The 24,217-nt window shown below is 41.9% G+C and overlaps 1 pseudogene; it reads right to left on the bottom strand.

Annotated features, from left to right (window-relative positions):
* Nucleotides 1–1,067: 1,067 nt before the first annotated feature.
* Nucleotides 1,068–24,217, bottom strand: part of LOC122447273 — an 86,857-nt pseudogene continuing 63,707 nt past the window's right edge.

The raw sequence follows: 24,217 nt of genomic DNA, 5'->3' as shown, positions 1-24,217 counted from the left end.
CTATACGAATCTTTGTTGGCAATGTGATGACTCTGCTTTCTAATACACTGTCTAGCTTGGTCATAACTTTTCTTCCAAGGAGCAAGCATCTTTAAATTTCATGGCTGCAGTCACCATCCACAGTGATTTTGGAGCCCAAGAAAATAAAGTCTGCCACTGCTTCCACTTTCCCCCTTCTATTTGCATGAAGTTGTGGGACTGGATGCCATGATCTTAGTTTTTTGAATGTGGAGGGTTTTTTTTTTCAGCTTTAAACCAACTTTGTGATTTTTATTGATGGGCAACAACTGTACACTCCTAGCTATCACTAACTGTGTACATTAGAAACATGGCATCATAGAAGAGCAGACAGCAGAATTAGACAGCAGCCGGAGGGGAATACCAATCTTCATTATTCTGCTCCTTTTTCATTATGTGTACACAGAAGCATGAATGCACTTTGAAATCTTTTAATGGCAATGAAGTTACAATCACCCTTCTATGTGACTGATATTGTAACTCTAAATATTTGATCTGCCATGTGTGCCTAAGCAGCTTCTCAGCGCACAATTATTAAAATGTATTTTTCCTGTTAGGAACCAGCAACATTTTTGTGCTTATTTATCCTTCGAAGAACTATTTCTTCTCTGGTAACTGACTCGTTTTTATCATTGATCAAAAACTAAAGGGTGAGGGACGAAAGTGTGATGGATTAAAAAATTTATCTTTTTTAAGGAAAGAAAACTCATTTTCACAAATTTACAAGTGTTGTTGCTAGTGCAGGACTTACTCTACTGTGCAATTAGACTGGGAATTAAACACAAGTTACCCTTCTTCCTCAGGAATCACCATTATTTCAGAAATGGGTTTCTCGTGTACTTTCTTGAATGAAGCTACAGTCTGTTTCACCAGATGATTTTGATTTGGAAGCTAGAAGTCAGTGGAAGCTATGCTGTGCACAAACCGCAAGGCGCCTCCTCTCACTCGAGCCCATTTTTGCGATAGGGAGAAAGAGTTTCTCCTCTAAGAGCCACTAAAGAGAAGAGGGGAGGCGGTGAGGGCCGAGCCTAGGAGAGGCCTCAGCACGGCTACAGCAGGTCCACGATGCGGTCGCGCAGGAGGTGGGCTGCGCGCCCGCGGTGGGCCTCGCTCTTGCTGCTGGCCTTGGCCTTGGCCTTGACCGTCGGGCTGATCACTGTGACCGTCTGCTCCTCAGCGCGCCCCCAGCCCTTGAGCCTGACCTGGGAGACGTCCTGTGGCCACCTGTGGTGCTGCTGCCGTGGCGATAGACCACTGTAAACAGCCTATATGCTCTGTGGCATTTAAAGTTCTTATTTTTAACCCCTGGGGAGAGCAGTCTTTACTAATTTCCAAGTCCACAGGATAGTCAGTATTTCTGATGAGGTCTGACAGCCCCCAGTCCTGTACACAAACCACTGGAGGCACAGCAGAAGCCCAGGAAGGAGCTTTTCCAGAGTCCCTCTCCCATTCATCTCCACCTCTTGTTCGGTTTTGGTGGTGTCACCCTGGACAGACTCTCTGGCCACCAGGCTCCCCAGCACATCCTGGACGGTGTGTATCTTGTCGGACTGGATGTCCAGCTGCAGGTTGAAGAATGGCTGCCCGGTGGCAGACTCTTTTGAACTCTGTTGGTAAACCACAGACCTGATGTGTCCACCAAAAATGCCAGCGATGGGGGTCTGAACAAAGGCCGCCTGGTGAGTGACTGAGATCTTGTTTCAGGGGCCCACTTGCTCCCACTCATCCTCACTTCCTTCTCCTGGTTCTTCCTGCTCCTCTTCATTCACTGAGTGGCTTTTGGGTCCACTGGAAACAGTAAGGTTTTCATTATCTGGTGAGAGAAGTTTCTTTCAGTTCAGCATTTCCTCCTGGAGTCTGTTTAGAATGAAGCCTAAGTACACCTCAGCATCTTCTTGCCCATCCTTTTCAGACAGGCTCCACTTGATCATCGTCAGGAGTCTACAAATATATGTGGGTTCAAAGGCAGCTCTGGGGTGGATATCCCTCACGATTTTATCTCCAAGAGCTTGACTGGGTTTTGGAGGTACTGGCATATTAGTAAACTCATTCATTAGCTAAACAAAGCTGTCTGTCATGGGTGTGGATGTACAAGGGCTTTGCATTTTTGAATACAGAGAAATGAACTTCATCAGGTGATGCATCGGCGGGCAAGCCACCAATGCCTGCAGTGTGGCTTTGATGTAGCACCAATTTCCTTTGTAGATCAGCCCGCAGGGTTGCAACAACACTGGTTTATGAATCAGGGTGGTGTTCCCCAGGAGCTCTGCGATCTTTATGGCTTCGGGATCCTCTGAAACTGGAACCAGCCCTTCCTTGACTTCTGCCTGCTTTTCAGAGACCAGGGGAGACGTGGTGGGAGGGGAGTTCTTAGTTTCCACAGAAGCCACAGGCGAGCAGGAGGAAGAGGGCTTAGAATCATGAAAAAGGCTGGCCCACGACTTGGCAGGCTGACTGGTGGGCACTGTGCCCGCTGCAGAGGCCGGGGTGTCCACAGGAGGTGGGGTGCTCTCCCCCTTGGCAGGGCCAGGTGCAAGCTCTCCACAGTGTGCAACTCCACCCTGCTGGCAGCTGTTCCCTCACCCAAGGATTCAAGTATTTGTCCCTTAGCGACTTCAAGGTTCTGAGTAATCTCAGTCCTCACGGAGGGCTGAGCCATAGTTGTCCTCAACAGGGTGTCCCTGCTGGGAATCAGCCCCGGGGCAGCCCTTAGCTGCCCTGCAGTCCTGGCCCCACCGTCCAGGGCTCAATGAGGTGCGGCGTCGCTGACAAAGTCTGTGGTGTCCAGAGGGCTGCCCCAAGTCCGAGAGTGGGGGGGATGTGGGCACATCCCCCATCGAGTCTGCATCCTGGGTGCTTACACTGTTGGGGACTGCTGGCTTGGATGACCACCGACCAGGGCTTCTGCTGAAGAGCTGCCCTCGGCACTTTCAAGTGACTGTAATATCCAGGAGGATGTTTTTTCTTCTTTTTGCACTCCCTTTCTATCGCACAGTTGTACTCATCTCACATGCTAGCAAAGAAATGCTCAAAATTCTCCAAGCCAGGCTTCAATAGCACATGAACTGTGAGCTTCCAGATGTTCAAGCTGATTTTAGAAAAGGCAGAGGAACCAGAGATCAAATTGCCAACATCTGCTGGATCATCAAAAAAGTGAGAGAGTTCCAGGAAAACATCTATTTCTGCTTTATTTACTATGCCAAATCCTTTGACTGCGAGGATCACAACAAACTGTGGAAAATTCTGAAGGAGATGGGAATACCAGACCACCTGACCTGACTCTTGAGAAACCTGTATGCTGGTCAGGAAGCAACACTGAGAACTGGACATGGACCAACAGACTGGTTCCAAATAGGAAAAGGAGTACGTCAAGGCTGTATATTGTCACCCTGCTTGTTTAACTTATATGCAGAGTACATCATGAGAAATGCTGGACTGGGGGAAACACAAGCTGGAATCAAGATTGCAGGGAGAAATATCAATAATCTCAGATATGCATATGACACTACCCTGATGGCAGAAAGTGAAGAAGAACTAAAGAGCCTCTTGATGACAGGGAAAGAAGAGAGTGAAAAGGTTGGCTTAAGGCTCAACCTTCAGAAAACTAAGATCATGGCATCTGGTCACATTAATTCATGGCAAATAGATGGGGAAACAGGGGAAACAGTGACAGACTTTAGTTTTCTGGGCTCCAAAATCACTGCAGATGGTGATTGCAGCCATGAAATTAAAAGACGCTTACTCCTTGGGGAAAAAGTTATGACCAACCTAGAGAGTGTATTAAAAAGCAGAGACATTACTTTGTCAACAAAGGTCCATCTAGTCAAGGCTATGGTTTTTCCAGTGGTCATGTATGGATGTGAGAGTTGGACTATAAAGAAAGCTGAGAACCAAAGAATTTATGCTTTTGAACAGTGGTGTTGGAGAAGACTCTTGAGAGTCCCTTGGACTGCAAGGAGATCCAACCAGTCCATCCTAAAGGAGAGCAGTCCTGGGTATTCATTGGAGGGACTGATGTTGAAGCTGAAGCTGCAATACTTTGGCCGCCTGATTCAAAGAACTGCCTCATTTGAAAAGACCCTGATTCTGGGAAAGATTGAGGGCAGGAGGAGAAGGGGATGACAGAGGATGGGATGGTTGGATGACATCACCGCCTCAATGAACATGAGTTTGAGTAAGCTCCAGGAGTTGGTGATGGATGGGGTGGCCTGGCTTGCTGCAGTCCCTGGGGTTGCAAAGATTCGGACACGACTGAGAGACTGAACTGAACTGAACTGTCCGAGACCACCTGAAACATCATCATTCTCTATAATTTCCACCTCGGCATGAGAGCTGCCATCCAGGGCAAGGGTAGGGCCCGAGTACTGGCAGTCGGGGGAACTGTAGTTCACTTCTTTATCAATGTCATCAGGGAGCTTTTTGGAAGTTGTGCAGCTAAGGACAAATTCAGGGGCCTGAGGATTCAACATGCTTGAAATACTGTAGTTGGGCATTCTCGGCAAAGTGTCACTGGATTCGATTACTTCATTAACAACATATTCAATTCTCTGAAAGTTGTGTCCATTGGGGAGGTCACCAGCAGCCTGTGAACCACACAGAACTGTCCCACTGTGTGGAGGAAGCTCCACCGAAGCATGAGGAGTCACAGAGAACTGATGGAATTCATCAGGGCTAAAATCTCCAAAAATATACTGCAGGTGGCAGATGGTCCTAGTGGCCCCTTTTAGTAACCCTCGGTGATCATCCAACTCCTCATGCTGCTTCCCCCTGAATGTTGAGTTTCAAGCCAGCTTTCTCACTCTCTTCTTTCACCATCATCAAGAGGCTCTTTAGTTCCTCTTCACTTTCTGCCATTAGAGTGGTATCATCTGCATATCTGAGGTCGCTGATATTTCTGTCGGCAATCTTGATTCCAGCTTGTGCTTCATCCAACCTGATGTTTCTCATGATGTACTCTGCATAGAAGTTAAACAAGCAGGGTGACAATATACAGTTTTTTCATACTCCTTTCCCAATCTTGAACCAGTTTTTTGTTCCATGTCCGGTTCTAACTTTGCTTCTTGACCCACAGACAGGTTTCTCAGGAGACAGGTAAGGTGGTCTCAGTTCAGTTCAGTTCAGTCGCTCAGTCGTGTCCGACTCTTTGTGACCCTATGAATCGCAGCACGCCAGGTCTCCCTGTCCATCACCAACTCCTGGAGTTTACTCAAACTCGTGCCCATTGAGTCGGTGATGCCATCCAAGCCATCTCATCCTCTGTCGTCCCCTTCTCCTCCTGCCCCCAATCCCTCCCAGCATAAGGGTATTTTCCAATGATTCAACACTTCGCATGAGGTGGCCAAAATATTGAAGTTTCAGCTTCAGCATCAGTCCTTCCAATGATCACCCAGGACTCATCTCCTTCAGGATGGACAGGTTGGATCTCCTTGCAGTCCAAGGGACTCTCAAGAGTCTTCTCCAACACCACAGTTCAAAAGCATCCAATTTTTTGGCGCTCAGCTTTCTTCACAGTCCAACTCTCACATCCATACATGAGCACTGAAAAAACCATAGCCTTGACCAGACGGACCTTTGTTGACAAAGTAATGTCTCTGCTTTTTAATACACTCTCTAGGTTGGTCATAACTTTCCTTCCAAGGGATAAGCGTCTTTCAATTTCATGGCTGCAGTCACCATCTGCAGTGATTTTGGAGACCAAAAAAAAAACAAGTCTGACACTGTTTCCACTGTCTCCCCATCTATTTCCCAATGAGGTGATGGGACCAGATGCCATGATCTTAGTTTTCTGAAGGTTGAGTTTTAGGCCAACTTTTTCACTCTTCTCTTTCACTTTTATCAAGAGGCTTTTTAGTTCCTCTTCACTTTCTGCCATAAGGGTGTGTCATCTGCATATCTGAGATTATTGATATTTCTCCCAGCAATCTTAATTCCAGCTTATGCTTCTTCCAGCCCAACATTTCTCATGATGTACTCTGCATATAAATTAAATAAGCAGGGTGACAATATACAGCCTTGACGTACTCCTTTTCCTATTTGGAACCAGTCTGTTGGTCCATGTCCAGTTCTCAGTGTTGCTTCCTGACCAGGATACAGGTTTCTCAAGAGTCAGGTCAGGTGGTCTGGTATTCCCATCTCTTTCAGAATTTTCCACAGTTTATTGTGATCCACACAGTCAAAGGCTTTGGCGTAGTCAATAAAGCAGAAATAGATGTTTTTCTGGAACTCTCTCACTTTTTTGATGATCCAGCAGATGTTGGCAATTTGATCTCTGGTTCCTCTGCCTTTTCTAAAATCAGCTTGAACATCTGGAAGTTCTCGGTTCATGTATTGCTGAAGCCTGGCTTGGAGAATTTTGAGGATTACTTTACTAGTATGTGAGATGAGTGCAATTGTGTGGTAGTTTGAGCATTTTTTGGGATTGCCTTTCTTAGGGATTGAAATGAAAACTGACCTTTTCCAGTCCTGTGGCCACTGCTGAGTTTTCCAAATTTGCTGGCATATTGAGTGCAGCACTTTCACAGCATCATCTTCACTTTGCTGGAGCAGCTGTGAAGAGATACCCCACGTAAAAGATAAGAAAAACCCAAGTAAGATGGTAGGTGTTGTGAGAGGGCATCAGAGGGCAGACACACTAAAACCATAATCACGGAAAACTAGCCAACTTGATCACAGGACCACAATCTTGTCTAACTCAATGAAACTAAGCTATGCCGTGTGGGGCCACCCAAGATGGTCAGGTCATGGTGGAGAGGTTTGCCCGAATGTGGTCCACTGGAGAAGGGAATGGCAAACCACTTCAGTATTCTTGCCTTGAGAACCCCATGAACAGTATGAGAAGGCAAAATGATAGGATACTGAAAGAGAAACTCCCCAGATCGGTAGGTACCCAGTATGCTGCTGGAGATCAGTGGAGAAATAATTCCAGAAAGAATGAAGGGATGGAGCCAAAGCAAAAACAATACCCAGTGGCGGATGGGACTTGTGATAGAAGCAAGGTCCGATGCTGTAAAGAGCAATATTTCATAGGAACCTGAAATGTTAGGTCCATGAATCAAGGCAAATTGGAAGTGGTCAAACAGGAGATGGCAAGAGTGAATGTTGACATTCTAGGAATCAGTGAACTAAAATGGGCTGGAATGGATGAATTTAACTCAGATGACCATTATATCTACTACTGTGGGCAGGAATCCCTTAGAAGAAATGGAGTAGCCATCATAGTCAACAAAAGAGTCCAAAATGCAGTACTTGGATGCAATCTTAAAAACGACAGAATGATCTCTGTTTGTTTCCAAGGCAAACCATTCAATATCACAGTAATCCAAGTCTATGCCCCAACCAGTAATGCTGAAGAAGCTGAAGTTGAACGGTTCTATGAAGACTGACAAGACCTTTTAGAACTAACACCCCGAAAAGATGTCCCATTCATTATAGGGACTGGAATGCAAAAGTAGGAAGTCAAGAAACACCTGGAGTAACAGGCAAATTTGGCCTTGGAGTAAGGAATGAAACAGGGCAAAGGCTATTAGAGTTTTGCCAAGAGAACACACTGGTCATAGCAAACAGCCTCTTCCAACAACACAAGAGAAGACTCTACACATGGACATCACCAGGTGGTCGACACCGAAATCAGATTGATTATATCTTTGCAGCCAAAGATGGAGAAGCTCTATACAGTCAGCAAAAACAAGACCTGGAGCTGACTGTGGCTCAGATCATGAATGTGGTCTAGTATTCTCATTTCTTAAAGAATTTTCCAAAGTTTGTTGTGATCCACACAGGCAAAGGTTTTAATGTAGTCAATGAAGCAGAAGTAGATGTTTTTCTGGAATTCCCTTGCTTTCTCTATGAGCCAACAATTGTTGGCAATTGGATCTCTGGTTTCTCTGCCTTTTCTAAACTCAGCTTGTGCATCTGGAAGTTTTTGGCTCATGTGCTGCTGAAGCCTAACTTGAAGGATTTTGAGCATAACCTCATTAACATGTGAAATGAGTGCAATTGTACAGTAGTCTACACTCTCTCTGTGCCAGGGACTCAGCTTTGGACGTTCGTATGAGGAAACTTGTTCTCAAAGCGTTGTTCCAGATGAGCAGTGTCAGCATCACTTAAAAACTTGTTGGAAATTCATAGTCTTTAGCTCCAACACAGACCTATTGAATCAGAAATTCTGAGGATGGGGCAAGCAGTTTGTGTTTCCTCAGCCCTCCAGCCATTCTGATGCATGCTTAAGTTTGAAAACCACTGTTATAGGAGAAATGGGAGACATAAAAGGAAGAAACACAAGCACCTGAGTGTCTACATGGAATAAAGCTGAACACGTGAATCTGGAGCTCAGGAGAGAGTTTCGGTGGGAGATGATCAACTTAGAGTGTTATTCGAAGATACAAGAACAGGTGAGATAACCTAGGGAGAAAGTCAAAGAGGGAGATGAAACCTGATCACTGAGGCATAGGAAACTCCAATATTTAGAGAAGGGGAAGCGGAAGAGGAGCTGGAAAAGGAGTCTGAGGAGTGGGAACAGAAACGCTACAGGGCAAACTAACAGTGATGTTGTGGAAGTTAAGAGGCAGAAGCGTTTCAGAGGGGAAGCTGCAGCCTCCTCTGCACAATGCAGAACCTCTCTCCTCTTCACTGAATACCAGCAATGTCTTGTTGGAGAAATGACCCTGGCTCAAGTGTGGGGTCTGACTGAGTTAAAGTAACCCCTGCACCAATATTTGGTACAGGAATGAATCTGAAGCCTAATTTTGGCCAGTAAGATTGGAGAAGTGTACTAGTGACTTCTGTGAAAATCCTTCCTTTTTTAGATAGAGAACAACAGGAAGCTAGTGTCTATCTCTCGTTGGATGTAAATAATATAGCCCTGGTTGTTACTGAAGCCCATATCATGACAACAAAGGGCCAGGATGGCATCTTTTTAAGACCATAAATGTCCTTATTTATAGAATGAGGAGATGCTAGTACCTACATCACAAAGAATGGAGTTGGCATTTTGGACACTCACACAAAGAAATTAAAGGAACTAAAGCTCTTGATGACATGATTGAGCTGCCAAATCATCCAAAGCAAACTTTCTGTTTGTAAGCTAATACATTTCCTTGTTAAGTCAGCTTAATTTAGGATTTCTGTTTCTTGCAGCTGGAAGCAGCTTATCTAACACAGTGATATATGAAGGCTATTTCTATTTTTAATTGTCAGAAAGTCCCTGATTTATTACAAATTCTCAAGAAAGATTATTTGTATGATGTATTGTTCAATGAATGTTGTAAAGTACTTTTCTAATGAAAGGAAATCTGCAACCTAATCTTATAAAACAACAGCAAAAAAATCAGCTTAGGAATAATGGATTAAGCATTTTACTTATCTTAGAATGATATATATTTCCTATTAATGTATTCTTCTACAATTCAAGTCATATATTAATATTAAAACCTCAATGGAACTAATTTTTTGAACTCTCATTTGGCAGAAAATTGCAAATATTGAAAGTTTATGTCCTATCCTTCCTTTAACTTTGACTAATTGTATGGACTGAAAATTAGGTTTAGGAAAAGAAGATCTTGAATTTTCAATATGCAAAACACTATAAACATGAATATGCATATAAAGTCAATGGTTTGACTGGTTGAAATATTGATATCTTAATTGCATTGAGAAAACTGATCTATTAAAATACAATGAAAGTTAATACTTCAAATTAATTTTATTTACTACTGGAACACTAGAGGAGGTTGTACAAAGACTGTAAGAATGCTAATTTAGGAATCAGGAGCTTATTATAGTTCCATCCCTGCCACCAGGTGTGTAGTCTCAGATACATGTTAACCTCTTCTTACCTTATCTAAGGAGAGTGAGGAGAGGTTGATCTTGGTAACATGTAAAGTTCTTCTAGTTCTATAATTCTATAATTTAAATTGTTATCTTAAATCTCTAAAGTGAAATAATTAAAGGTTTATTTTAAAAATTAATTAATTAATTTTAATTGGAGAATAATTGCTTTACAATATCGTGATGATTTTTGCCATACATCGACATGAATCAGTCACAGGCGCACATGTGTCCCCCCATCCTAACCCCCCTCCCACTCACCTCCCTCCCCACCCCATCTCTCTGGGTTGTTCCAGAGCACCGGCTTTGACTGCCCTGCTTTATGCATTGAACTTGCACTGGTCCTCTGTTTTACATATGGTAATATGCATGTTTCAAAGCTATTCTCTCAAATCATCCCATCCTTGCCTTCTCCCACATAATCCAAAAGTCTGTTCTTTACGTCTGTGTCTTTTTTGCCTCCTTGCATATAGAATCATCCTTACTGTCTTTCTAAGTTCCATATACATGTGTTAATATACTGTATTGGTGTTTGTCTTTCTGACTTACTTCACTCTGTATAATAGGCTCCAGTTTCACCCACCTCATTAGACCTGACTCAAATGCATTCCTTTTTATAGATGAGTAATATTCCATTGTGCATATGCACTACAAATTCCTTGTCCATTTATCTGTTGATGGACATCTAGGTTGCCTCCATGTCCTAGCTATTGTAAACAGTGATGCAATGCATATTGGGGTACATGTGTCTCTTTTAATTCTGGTTTCCTTGGTGTGTGTGCCCAGCAGTGGGAGTGCTGGGTTGTATGACAGTTGTATTTAAGTTTTTTATGGAATGTTCATACTATTTTCCATAGTGGCTGTACCAGTGTGCATTCCCACCAACAAAAATTTCTCCTTTCTCCACACCCTCTCCAGCATTTACTGTTTGCAGATTTTTGATGGCAGCCATTCTGACCAGCATGAGATGATATCTCATTGTGGTTCTGATTTGTATTTCTCTAATAATGAGTGATGTTGAGCATCTTTATATGTGTTTATTATAAAGGCTCATTTCTATAAACATGTTCTATGTAAACTACTCTATTTATAATTCCAAATTGGTAACTGTTTTTGATTTGTAACAGCCTCTTTCAAACATTTCTATTTCAAATTATTTACTAGGATCAGGTAGAAAGCTTTCATATAGATGAGTTCTAATTAAAATACCTGTGTGCCATGCACCGGAAAACCATATTTTAAAGAGAAGTGCAAACAGACTATCGCAATGACAAAAATTCCCTCTTTCTGGTGGCTAGAAACAGGACTAAGATGAAGCATGATTCTAAAACCAGCAATGTTTTCCATAAATCATGAGATTATCATTAACAACATTCTTATTAAAAATGCCACTGTGACATTCTTATTTACAGTGTGATAAGGGCTGCCTCAGCAGGGTTAGTTTTGTGGCATGAAGTGCTTAGTGTTTCATTTGTACTGCAGGGTCTTCTGTGCCAAACATGCTTCATCCATCCAACAGCCAAACTCAGCCATACGCAAATGTGGGCAACAATGCTGATCTTCTACATAGGTTTCTGAATATTAATAGATAAATGTTTTATTTATTTCCTTTAATCTACTGTTAGCTACTCTGAGCTCTCTTTTCATCTCCTCCACAACAAAAGACACATATACTGTAAATTACTATTAATTTGGGGCATTTTCTTAGTAAATTCTTTGTCTTCTCTAATGTTAAAAGGCAATAGAAGCACTTAACCTTTGGCTTAATAAATATGATTCAATCGAGTTAAACTGCTGTTCTCCCAGAACTTAAAAAGTAAAATACCAATATAAATATGTGGTAATTATCACCAGAACTGTTCATTTTTAACTATTAAATTTAAACAAAGAGCAACTGCTGTTTGTTCATGCAAAACAAACAGTGCCTGCTTAAGATCTTTTTGATTAATCTGCCTCTCTGTGTACAGATCCAGGAGAAAGCATCGCCTTGGCCTCAGCACACACATCTATGAAATGGAAAAAGCTTTGCAGTCCCAGTCAATTGTTAGGGTTTTTCCAAAGCAGGGGTTTAGTGGTAAACAATGGGGTGGCTGGGGCAGAGGAGTCCAAATCCTGGTGAACAGGCCAACATACCCAAGGCCTGGCAAATGCAGCCTAGTTCTAGGACCAGCATCAGGAAAAAACAAGGTGCTTTGCTATTGGTCTTCCCTAGTGACTCAGTTGGTAAAGAACCTGCCTGCAATGCAGAAGACCTGGGTTTGATCCCTGGGTCAGGAAGATCTTCTGGAAAAGGAAATGGCAACCCAGTCTAGTACTCTTGCCTGGAGAATTCCATTGACAGAGAAGGCTGGCAGGCTACGGTCCATGGGATCACAAAGAGTCAGACACGACTGTAAGACTAACTTTAACTTTTTGCTTTTGGGGGAAGGTGGCTGAATAGGTGAGAAGAAGAACTTATAAGATACCAGGCCAGATCTTTCTAAAAACTGCATCCAAAGCAAGAATAATGAGAAAGAGGAAACTTCATAACGCAGAGGCAGAGGCACTGCTGTGAGCACCAGGGCAGACTGGAGTGTGCTCAGCACCCTGGGTCTCCTGGGAGGACACCAGGTGGTGAAAAGGCAGAGGGGCCCAGACAGTGACGGCTGCATGGAGACCCTCGTGTTTCCAGACCCTCCCAATGTGAAGTAAAAATCCTCAGACCATCACAGCCTATTTTGTTTGGTTGGATTTCTTATAGAAACTGGGGTAAAGGGAGAGTTGGATGTTAAACCTTCTGAGAGGAGGAGAGGCTGTGGGGAACCAAAGGGAGGGTCCAGATAGGCACCTGCCTGTGGGCAGGAATTCCCACTGTCTGAGAGGGGGGAAGCCCTGGCTGACCCCTTGGTTACATGAGAGAGATGAAGCAGGAACTGTCTGCTGTAACTTACGTTACCAGCGTCAGCACTCAAGACAGGGCAGGCTGGGCCCAGTCTCCTGGCGTGGGGCTGGCCGGAGTGAGGTAACGGACAGATCCCGGTGCTGGTGGGAGACACTGCCTGGGGACCCGGGGCTCTGACCAGGGTGAGTCAAGCTGAACATGTGAGTGGGTATCCATGTGTGGGAGGTGTTGGCCAGGACAGAGGAATCTTAGAAACCCAAGCAGAATAAGCCAGCTGGGCAGCTTTACCTGCAGTTACTTAGGGGGTTCTCCTAAAGGATTCATGGGCTCATTCACCAACTCTGTCTCTGGCTTGAATATTTCACATTCTATTGATTCTTTGGATGAAAAAACTGATATGCAGGTTCAATATAATCTTATTTAATTTTGAAGCACTGCAGAGTAGACTGCACACGTGAGGAGTCATCAAGACCATCCTGAAAGAGCCTAAGACAGGAACAGGAATTGACATCAAATCAATACGGAAATGGACAGAGCGTGATGTCTGATTGGAGGGCATAGCAGTGAGCGGGGGGCTACTCTTTGTTGCAGTGTTTGGACTTCTCATTGTGGTGACTTCTCTTGTTGTGGAGCATGGGCTCTAGTCACATGGGTTTCAGTAGTAGTTGCGGCTTGAGGGCTCAGTAGGCGTGGCTCCTGGGATCTGGAGCACAGGCTCAATAGCTGTGGTGCACAGGTTTAGTTGCTCCGCAACCTGTGGACTTCTCCTGGACCAAGGATTGAACCCATGTCCCTTGCATTGGCAGGCGAACTCTTATCCAATGCACCACCAGGCAAGTCCAAGAACAAAAATTTTTTGAGAGCAGTTTAGAACAAAGTCATACATAACAACTCCCAACCTTGATCTAAAAAGGGCTGTGTCATGATTTCAAGGAAGGTGCACTCTACTGGTTATTTACTGCTGCATAACAAAGTATGACAAAATTATTGACTTAAAACAATATTTATTATTACACAGTTTGTATGGATCAGAAACTTGGACATGGCTTACTTAATTGAGGCCTCTGTTTCAAGGTCTGCAATCAAGGTACCAGCTGGGCTGCAGAACTCTCAAGGCTCAGCTGGTGAATACCCAGTTCCATATTCACTCACTTGATATTGACAAGATTCAGTTTCCTGTGGATTGTTGGCTGGAGGAAGCCCTCAGTTCCTTGCAATATGAACCTCTTCCTAAGGCAACTGACAACATGGTGTCTGGCATCTATCAGAATGAGGAAGAGAGAGCAAGAGGGGAGAAGCAAATCAGAAATTGGAGTCTTTTACAAGCTAGCCTTGAAAGTGGCATTCCATCATTAGATAGCACAGGTCACAGGTCCAGCCCACTCTCAAGAGTCCAGCCCACCCTCACACATGCGTAGGTGGAGAATTGGGGTTCAGTTTATAAGCCTGTTTAGCATAAACAGTAAAACACAAAACAATGAGCTCCTTTAAAAATCTTTCAATCTGGGGCAACATCAAAGGTGGATTCTGAAGTTGTAGGCAAGGGGAAGTGTGAAAGCCTGGGTAAAAGGAGATTCCTTCTGTTTAGGCATCAACAGTGAGGGAATGAGAGCAGATTCCAGAAGGTGGCAAAGTAGAAACATTGGTGGGATTTCTCAAGAAACATGTGAGACATCTGCTGGGCAAAAAATTATAAGATTAAAATTACTTTGCTGTTAATGGTTCATTAGTCAGAATCTTTTGCATCTTGAAAATCTAGGGGGTTAGAAGTCACAGCTGGATGCAGGCTCTCTCCACAAGGATTTTATATATGGCTTCTGATGGTTCCCAACTCCCATCCTCCTATTTAATAATCCCCCAATATTTCTGTCTGTAACATACACTCAAGCTACAAAAGGACTGGTTGCCCTAACTTCTGTTACATGCCCACTACACAGTGACATCACTTTGCCAGCAAAGGTCTGTATAGTCAAAGTTGTGGTTTTTCCAGTAGTCATGCATGGATGTGAGAGCTGAACCACAAAGAAGGCTGAATGAAGTGAAGTGAAGTGAAAGTAGCTCAGTTATGTCTGACTCTTTGCAACCCCATGGACAATTATACAGTCCATGGAATTCTCCAGGCCAGAATACTGGAGTGGGTAGCCATTCACTTCTCCAGGGGATCTTCCCAATCAAGGGATCAAAGCCAAGTCTCCCACATTGCAGGCATATTCTTTACCAGCTGAGCTATATGGGAAGCCCAAGAATACTGGAGTGGCTAGGCTATCCCTTCTCCAGCATATCTTCCCAACTCAGGAATCAACCAGGGTCTCCTGTATTGAAGGTGGATTCTTTAAGAACAAGGCTGAGCACCAAAGAACTGATGCTTTTGAACTGTGGTGTTGGAGAAGACCCTTGAGAGTCCCTTGGGCTGCAAGGAGATGAAATCAGTCCACCCTAAAGGAAATCAATCCTGAATATCCTTTGGAAGGAAGGATGCTGAAGCTCCAATATTTTGGTCACCTGTTGTGAAGAGGTGACTCATTAGAAAAGACCCTGTTGCAGGGAAAGATTGAGGGCAAGAAGAGACAGAGACAACAGAGGATGAGATGGTTGGATGGCATCACCGACTCAATGGGCATGAGGTTGAGCAAGTTCCAGGAGATGGTGATGAACAGGGAAGCCTGGCGTGCTGCAGTCCATGTGGTCACAAAGAGTCGGACACGACTGAGTGACTGAACAATAACAACAGCAGCGCCAGTCATTGTGCCCAGGAGGGTGCGGTGTCGTGACTGGCCTACCCTGAGACTCATCTTACTTGTAGAACTAAAGGCTGAGGGCACTGTCTGCAGTCATTCATACGGTCCCCCAGATATTTCCACTTTCCTTCCAAGCACACAGTAGGGTTGCAATTCTCTCTTTCATTGGGATAACTCACGGCCATGTGACTTTGACCAATGAAAGGGAGCAGGAGGGATGGATGTCACTTTAAAAAATAACATTCTTATTGAGATATAATTCACAAACCATAAAATACACTCTCTTCAGTTGTACAGTTCAGTGGTTTTCAGTATATTCACAGAGTTGTTCACTTATTTCCTCCATCTGGCTCTGGAAAGTTTTCATCAATCCAAAGTGAAACCTAATGTTCAGCAGCAGTTGCTCTCCCACCAGCCCCTGTCCATTGCTAATTTATTTTCTGTCTCTACAGACTTGCCTATTCTGGATGCTTCATACAATGTGTGGCCTTTCATGACTGGCTTCTTTCACTGAACATAATGATTCCAAGGTCATCCCAGTTGTAGTAGAATCAGTATTTCACTCCTTTCTATGGTTGAATAATATTTCAGTATGTAGATTTACTGCATTTTGTTTATCCATTCATTCACTGATGGACATTTGGGTTGTCTCCACTTTTAGCTGTTATGAATAATGCCACTATGAACATTTGTTACAGGTTTTTGTTCTTTACATTTCTTTTGCATATATATTCAGGAGTGAGATTGCTGGGTAATGTGGTAACTCTATGTTTATCTTTTTGAGGAACTGCTAAGATGTTTTCTAAAGCAGCTGAACTATTTTACATTCCCACCAGCAGTGTATAAGGGTTTCAGTTTCTCTACCAACACTTATAATTTTCTGTCTTTTAAATTTAGTTATCCTTGTGGGTACCTTGTTGTGATTTTGGTTTGCATTTCTTTAATGACTAAAGATGTTGAATATCTTTTCATGGCTTATTGGTTATTTATACATTTTCTTTGGAGAAATGTCTTTTTAAATCATTTGGGTTAAATGCTCATTTTTAACTAGATTGTCTTTATTGTTGAGTGTTGAGTTCTTCATATATTCTGGATACAGGTCCCTTGTCAGACATACTGTTTGCATATATGTTCTCACACTCCTTCGGTTGTCTTTTCACTTTCTTGAAGATCAAAGTTTTTCATTTTAATAAATTCTAATTTTATTTATTTTTTTTATTTTATTTGGGTCATATAGAAGGAAACATTTTAGTGTCATAAATACCTGAGATCATGAAAATTTAATTCCATTTTAAGAGTTTTATAATTTTAGCTTTTTCATTTAATTTTGCATGTTACTTTTACATTTTTATTTTATATTTTACACTTAGTTTACATTTAGGTCTATGATCCATTTTGGATTAATCTTTCTATACAGTGTGGGGTAGTTATTCAGCTTTATTCTTTTTTATGTGAGTATCTAATTGTTTCAACACCATGTTGAAAGACCATTTTTCAAATTGATGATCACTGTAAAGATTTAATTATGGGTTCTCAATTCAGTTTCATTGATGTTTAGCCTTCTGCTAGTACATGTGTGTACTTCCTTAGTAAGTTTTTCAGAAAGTAATTTTTAAATAATTTTATTTATTTGTTTTCGGTTGCACTGGGTCTCTGTTGTACTGCGCAGTCTTTCTCTAGCTACAGGGAAGGGGACTACTGTTTGTTGTGGTGTGCCGGCTTCTCACTGCAGTAGCTTCTGTCCTTGGAGCACAGGCTCTAGGCTTGAGGGCTTCACTAGTTGCAGCGTGCAAGCTCAGTAGTTGTGGCACACAGGCTTGGTTGTTCCACAGCATGGGGACGTTCCTGGCCAGGGACTGAACCTATGTTCCCTGCATTGGCAGGTTGATTCTACCCACTGTGCCTCCAGGGAAGTCCATCCTATGAAGTGAGTGCACATTTGCCACACTTTATTTCTCTGCTTCTTCATTGCTCCATATAAGGGCTGAAATATTAGCCTGAGTTCCAGAGGAAGGAGAATGTGGAGAAAAGCTTGGAACCAAAGAACTCCAGACACAGTGTGAGTGAGAATTCAACTTTTGCTTGAATTTACTAATATCCAGGATCATGTGCAGGCCTGTTCTGAAAAATTCAACACTAAAATTGACACTCCACATAGAGGGAGAGTGGAGACCCCAGAAAAGTCTGAAGAAAGAAAATGAGGAAGCATCTTGGTCAAGCAAAACTTCAGCTATAGTTTTAAACCCCAAAGGCTATGAACTTGCAATAAGTGTGTTTTATATTTTTTGATGTAACCTGGGAAAATCTCAGTTACCTTACCAATATCAACACTAAAAACTGATTACTATGTCCTGGGTCCTGGGGTAATAGTGACTCAGTGTGTAATATGGCATTTCTACCCTCAGGATCTTACATTCTAATTGGGAAGTTTGAAAGTATACAAGGAATATAAAGAACCATACGAGCTACGTAATAAGTGATAGTAGAGAGATTTAAGAAGAAAATCTAGGATGGTTAAGAGAGAATTCATTGTGTTATGATTTAAGTTGTTCCTGCAGGGAAAAGAAGGATTTAGACAATCAAGAAGGAAGGTGTATAAAAAGTGAACAGAGGGGCATACAAAGTAGTACCAACTTACTTGGGAGACAATCAATAAATATATCAGTTTACCTGGAACAAGGGGTTTTGAGAAGTAATTGGAAGAAGAGTTTGGAGGGAAAATTGAAGAAGTCTGTGAATGATGAGTCTAAGTATTATTCTGAGGTAGCGGGAAAGCATAAAAACTTTTTTGGAGGAAAAATTATATTTTTGTGAAATTAATCTTATAGCACTGACATTAGAAACAGAAAAGGTAGGTCTACTTCATCACCTCTGAAATGACTGCAGACCAAGGCCACTCTTTAATGTATCAGGTAAATTCATCATTACAGTCTTACAGAGATTTGGAAGTGTGAATTGCTTAACTGTTGTTGTCTAAGCTAGAAATATTTCAGGCTACTGTACCAGAATACCATAGACTGAAATTTTAAAATTGGAGTCGCTCAGTCATGTCCAGTTATTTGGAACCCCATGGATTGTAGCCTACCAGGCTCCTCCATCCATGGGATTTTCTTGGCAAGACTACTGGAGTGGGCTGCCATTTCCTTCTTCAGGGTATCTTCCCAACCGAGGGATCAAACCCGGGTCTCCTGCATTGCAGACAGGTGCTTTACCATTGAGCCACCAGGGAAGCCTGTAGACTGGGTAACTAATAAACAACAGAAATTTGTTTCTCACAGTTCTAGAGGCTGGATAGTTCACGATCAGGGTGCCAGGAGATTCAGTGCCTGATGAGAGCTCAGATCCTGGTTCATAGATGATGCCTTCTCACTGTGTTCCCACATGGCAGAAGCAGAGAGGAGGGTCTGGAGCCTTTTTTATGAGGACACTAATCCCATTCATGAGGGTTTCATTCTCATGACCTAATCACTTCCCAGAAGCTCCAACTTCAAATACCATCACATTGGAATTAGGATCCAACATATGAATTTTGGGGTGACACAAACTTTCTGTCCATAGTGATTACTACCTAATAATGAAATTTTCTATATTGGGTAGTACAGTCCAGTGCCCGAATGATAATTTATATCAAAATGGTGTAAAAAAGTACATGCAGAGTGTGGGGCTTTAAATTTTTGGATCCACCAGGCCTTGCAACTGATTCCGGAGACAAATAGTAGACTTTAATAGTGAAGGAAATCAAAGACTCAACCATCTGACTATGGCATTTCTGAGCCATTTTGAGTGAGAGTTGGCAAATATTTTCTCAACTGTCAAGTCTAAGAAATATGCAGATTCTGTGTAAGTGAATACAGCAGTGAACCTGTGTCTCTGTTAAAGATAAATAAAATAAGGTGATTTTAAATTTCTAAAGGGAACTTAAACCACCTGCTAAGTTGTAGAATTTAATTTGCAGGATGAATACTTGGCAATGTGACACTTCTCTCATAGCTTATTTTCTGTTTTAATGAAAATGTTCACAATGCTTTGGTTCCATCTGTTAGAGAGAGTGAAAACAACTAACTGTTATTCAAACAACAACAAAAAATACAGCTTTCTAGAAAACGATATCTAGTGCGACCAAAATGTAGAGTTATTTGTAAATTTTAAACTTCTGCCTCACTTCTAAAAAATGTTGTAATTCCGTTGCATCTTGGACTCAACATATAAATAATTTATGCAAAAATTTTAAATTTAAATTATTCCCCCACACTCCAAATGCAAACAAATGCTTTCAAAGTTATTGTGACCATGAATCTTATTGCAGCAGACTACAGATTTTCATTATAACAATTTGTAAGCAAATATTTGGTTATTTTTATAAGCCACAAATCCGGCTGGGGAGAAAATGATATGTAATAAATAAAAACTGTGCATACCACAAAGTATGTTTGTTGTTACATTTCCAGATTGGAGATAACAATAAGCTATAATACAACAGCCTCCCTACTTTATTGATTAAATTTCCATAGCTTTTTTCCCTCAGAGTAAATCAAAGTTTTATAACATTTCAACGAGTTATTTCTCAGTCATAACTCCAACATTTACAATTGTGTTGGCATGCGGTAGGCACAAATTACATGTTGGTTGAGTCAAAGACATGCAACAGTCGTCGATGTTATATCCAGAAAAGGCAATGAGGGAGAGACATAGAGGGGAGAATAAAATGGAAGAAAAAGAAAAGAAGCAGCGGGTCCCCAGTCTCTGTCCCATGGAATCACCTCGGAATTTGGCTTTGGTTTGTTGTTGTTGTTTTTTTTTAAACTTTGAAATGCTCCTTCTTGTGCTAGGAGGAGGACTAAGGCTGAGAATGACCCATTGGTGACATGGTGTGTGGCGGGGTGGGGGTCCATTACATCTGTTATACTTGCAGAAATGTAGAATTATGAAAGTCTCATCTTGTGAGTCAGTCTTGCGTTTGATTCAAGATGTCCTGGTTTTGTTTCAGTTCAGTACGTGCTGAGAGTTAGTCTCACTGAATACTAGTTTTAGATATTTGAGTTTAAGCCTAAGCACTATAAAAGTAAAGACTCTGAGACCCATGAAGTTGAATAACCAGCTAATGATCCACGGAACAGGAAGTAAATTTTATTAATGTAAACTAAGGAACTATTTACTTTAGAACATCCCAAATTCTATATAATTTTAAAGTTCAAATAAGAAGAAAATAAACAATAAATTTACTCTTTTACTGAGTTATTTCCTAATGATAACAAAAGTTATATCTCATTGCCAAGAGGTAAATACTTGGTAGTGATGTCTAGGCTTGGGGACTAGGTTCTAATCACTTAATACTTGGAAACATTTTACAATCTGTTTGATCTCAAACATCCTCCTCTGAAAAATGGGTATAATAATTATCCTACCTGGTTTATAGGATTCTGTTAGGATGAAAATAAAAATAAGAACATGGGTCAAATTGTAAGCATGGGTCAAAGTGTTTCATCAATTGTATGCTGTTAAAGTAAGGTATCTTTGGCAGCGTAGTTGCAGTGGTGTTAGTTGCAACACTCTGGACCCTTCCATAGGAATCAACTGCAGGGAAATCTCACTCATTGAAACTGTTGATCAGAAAAAGAAACTGATACAGAATTGACTAAAAGATACTATGGAAAAAAGATAAAAGTGCTTCTTGATATAAGAACAGAATGCTTTCCAAAAATAATGCCATGGAATAGTTGATACTTGGTAGTAAGCACTTCATAGTGAATATTTTTTAATGGTAAAAGAAATAATTATTTCTGTGAAATAAACCACAAAGAAATTGATAGCTTACAGTGAACGATGTTGGATTTGTGATCTCGGAAGAAGATTTAGCTTCGGGACAAGGGACCAGGCTTGATCACTCAAGAGCTTTTGTGTAGCAGAGTTTTATTAAAGTGAACAAGGGACAGAGAAAGCTTCCGATGTAGACATCAGAAGGGGGGTGGAGAGTGCCCCCTCGCTAGTCTTAGCAAGAGTGTTATATATTTTTTCAATTGGTTATTACAGTAAATCAAAAGAATGTCTCAAGGTTGTAAAGGTCTTACAAAACCCACTCCCACAATATACATTTTAAGATGACAAGATTAGTCAGAAGGGTCTTAAGAAGGAGAAACATGTCCTCAATCAGGATACAAAGTTGTTATATAATCCTTAGTACAAAGTTTAAGATAAGTTGTTTTGTAGTGTAATCATCAGCTCTGGGCTTAAAGAAAAAAAAAATTTATGTGATTAAGATAAAGGGATATAGAAAAAAAAGTTTGTCCTTTTCTCCTTCTTGAGAGCCCCAGACCACTTTCTCCTCCTCTGGGACCCTGGACTTCTTATCAACCGACCTAAGAATTGACTGTCTCAAAATAAACTTAGTTGAGTTGGTGAGTACAAAGATCTTGAGCTCACCTCCATCCATGGGCACATGCGCAGGCGCAGGAGGGCCGAGAGGAGCTACTCCACGTCCAAGGTCAGGAGGGGCGGCTGTGAGGAGATTCCCCTCGTCCAAGGTGAGGAGCAGCGGCTGTGCTTTGCTGGAGCACCTGTGAAGAGATACCTCACGTCCAAGGTAATAGAAACCCAAGTAAGACGGTAGGTGTTGCGAGAGGACATCAAAAGGCAAGCACACTGATACCATTTTCACAGAAAACTAGCCAATCTGATCCCATGGACCACAGTCTTATCTAACTCAATGAAACTAAGCCATGCCATGACCCAAGACGGATGGGTCATGGTGGAGATGTCTGACAGAATGTGGTCCACTGGAGAAGAGAATGGCAAACTTCTTCAGTATTCTTGCCTTGAGAACCCCACGAGCAGCATGAGAATGCAAAATGATAGGATACTGAAAGAGGAACTCCCCAGGTCGGTAGGTGCCCAATACATTACCAGAGATCAGTGGAGAAATAATTCCAGAAAGAATGAAGGGATGGAGCCAAAGCAAAAACAATACCCAGTTGTGGATGTGACTAGTGATAGAAGCAAGGTCCAATGCTGTAAAGAGCAATATTGCATAGGAACCTGGAATGTTAGGTCTATGAATCAAGGCAAATTGGAAGTGGTCAAACAGGAGATGGCAAGAGTGAATGTTGACATTCTAGGAATCAGTGAACTAAAATGGACTGGAATGGGTGAATTTAACTCAGATGACCATTATATCTACTACTGTGGGCAGGAATCCCTTAGAAGAAATGCAATAGCCATCATAGTCAACAAAAGAGTCTGAAATGCAGTACTTGGATGCAATCTCAAAAACGACAGAATGATCTCTGTTTGTTTCCAAGGCAAACCATTCAATATCACAGTAATCCAAGCCTATGCCCCAACCAGTAACACTGAAGAAGCTGAAGTTGAATGGTTCTGTGAAGACCTACAAGACCTTCTAGAACTAACACCCCCAAAAGACGTCCCATTCATTATAGGGGACTGGAATGCAAAAGTAGGAAGTCAAGAAACACCTGTAGTAACAGGCAAATTTGGCCTTGGAGCAAGGAATGAAGCAGGGCAAAGGCTATTAGAGTTTTGCCAAGAGAACGCACTGGTCATAGCAAACACCCTCTTCCAACAACACAAGAGAAGACTCTACACATGGACATCACCAGATGGTCAACACTGAAATCAGATTGATTATATTCTTTGCAGTCAAAGATGGAGAAGCTCTATACAGTCAGCAAAAACAAGACCTGGAGCTGACTGTGGCTTAGATCATGAACTGCTTATTGCCAAATTCAGAATTAAATTGAAGAAAGTAGGGAAAACCACTAGACCATTCAGGTATGACCTAAATCAAATCCCTTATGACTATACAGTGGAAGTGAGAAATAGATTTAAGGGACTAGATCTCATAGGCAGAATGCCTGATGAACTATGGATGGAGGTTCATGACATTGTACAGGAGACAGGGATCAAGGTCATCCCCATGGAAAAGAAATGCAAAAAGACAAAATGGTTGTCTGAGGAGGCCTTCCAAGTAGCTATGAAAAGAAGAGAAGCAAAAAGCAAAGGAAAAAAGGAAAGAAATTCCCATTTGAATGCAGAGTTCCAAAGAATAGCAAGGAGAGATAAGAAAGGCTTCCTCACTGATCAATGCAAAAAAATAGAGGAAAACAACAGAATGGGAAAGACTAGAGATCTCTTCAAGAAAATTAGAGATACCAAGGGAACATTTCATGCAAAGATGGGCTCGATAAAGGACAGAAATGGTAGGGACCTAACAGAAGCAGAAGATATTAAGAAGAGGTGGCAAGAATACACAGAAGAAATGTACAAAAAAGATCTTCATGACCCAGATAATCACGATGGTGTGATCACTCACCTAGAGCCAGACATCCTGGAATATGAAGTCAAGTGGGCCTTAGAAAGCATCACTACGAACAAAGCTAGTGGAGGTGATGGAATTCCAGTTGAGCTATTTCACATCCTGAAAGATGATGCTGTGAAAGTGCTGCATTCAATATGCCAGCAAATTTGGGAAACTCAACAGTGGCCACAGGACTGGAAAAGGTCAGTTTTCATTCCAATCCCAAAGAAATGCAATCCCAAAGAATGCTCAAACTACCACACGATTGCACCCATCTCATACTCTAGTAAACTAATGCTCAAAATTCTCCAAGCCAGGCTTCAGGAATACATGAACCGTGAACTTCCAGATGTTCAAGCTGGTTTTAGAAAAGGCAGAGGAACCAGAGATCAAATTGCCAACATCTGCTGGACCGTCAAAAAAGTGAGAGAGTTCCAGAAAAAT

This window comes from Cervus canadensis, chromosome 9 (assembly GCF_019320065.1).
Source record: "Cervus canadensis isolate Bull #8, Minnesota chromosome 9, ASM1932006v1, whole genome shotgun sequence".
Classification (NCBI taxonomy): domain Eukaryota; kingdom Metazoa; phylum Chordata; class Mammalia; order Artiodactyla; family Cervidae; genus Cervus; species Cervus canadensis.
Note: the sequence above shows the minus strand (reverse complement) of the source record. Positions and strands in the feature narration are given on the sequence as shown.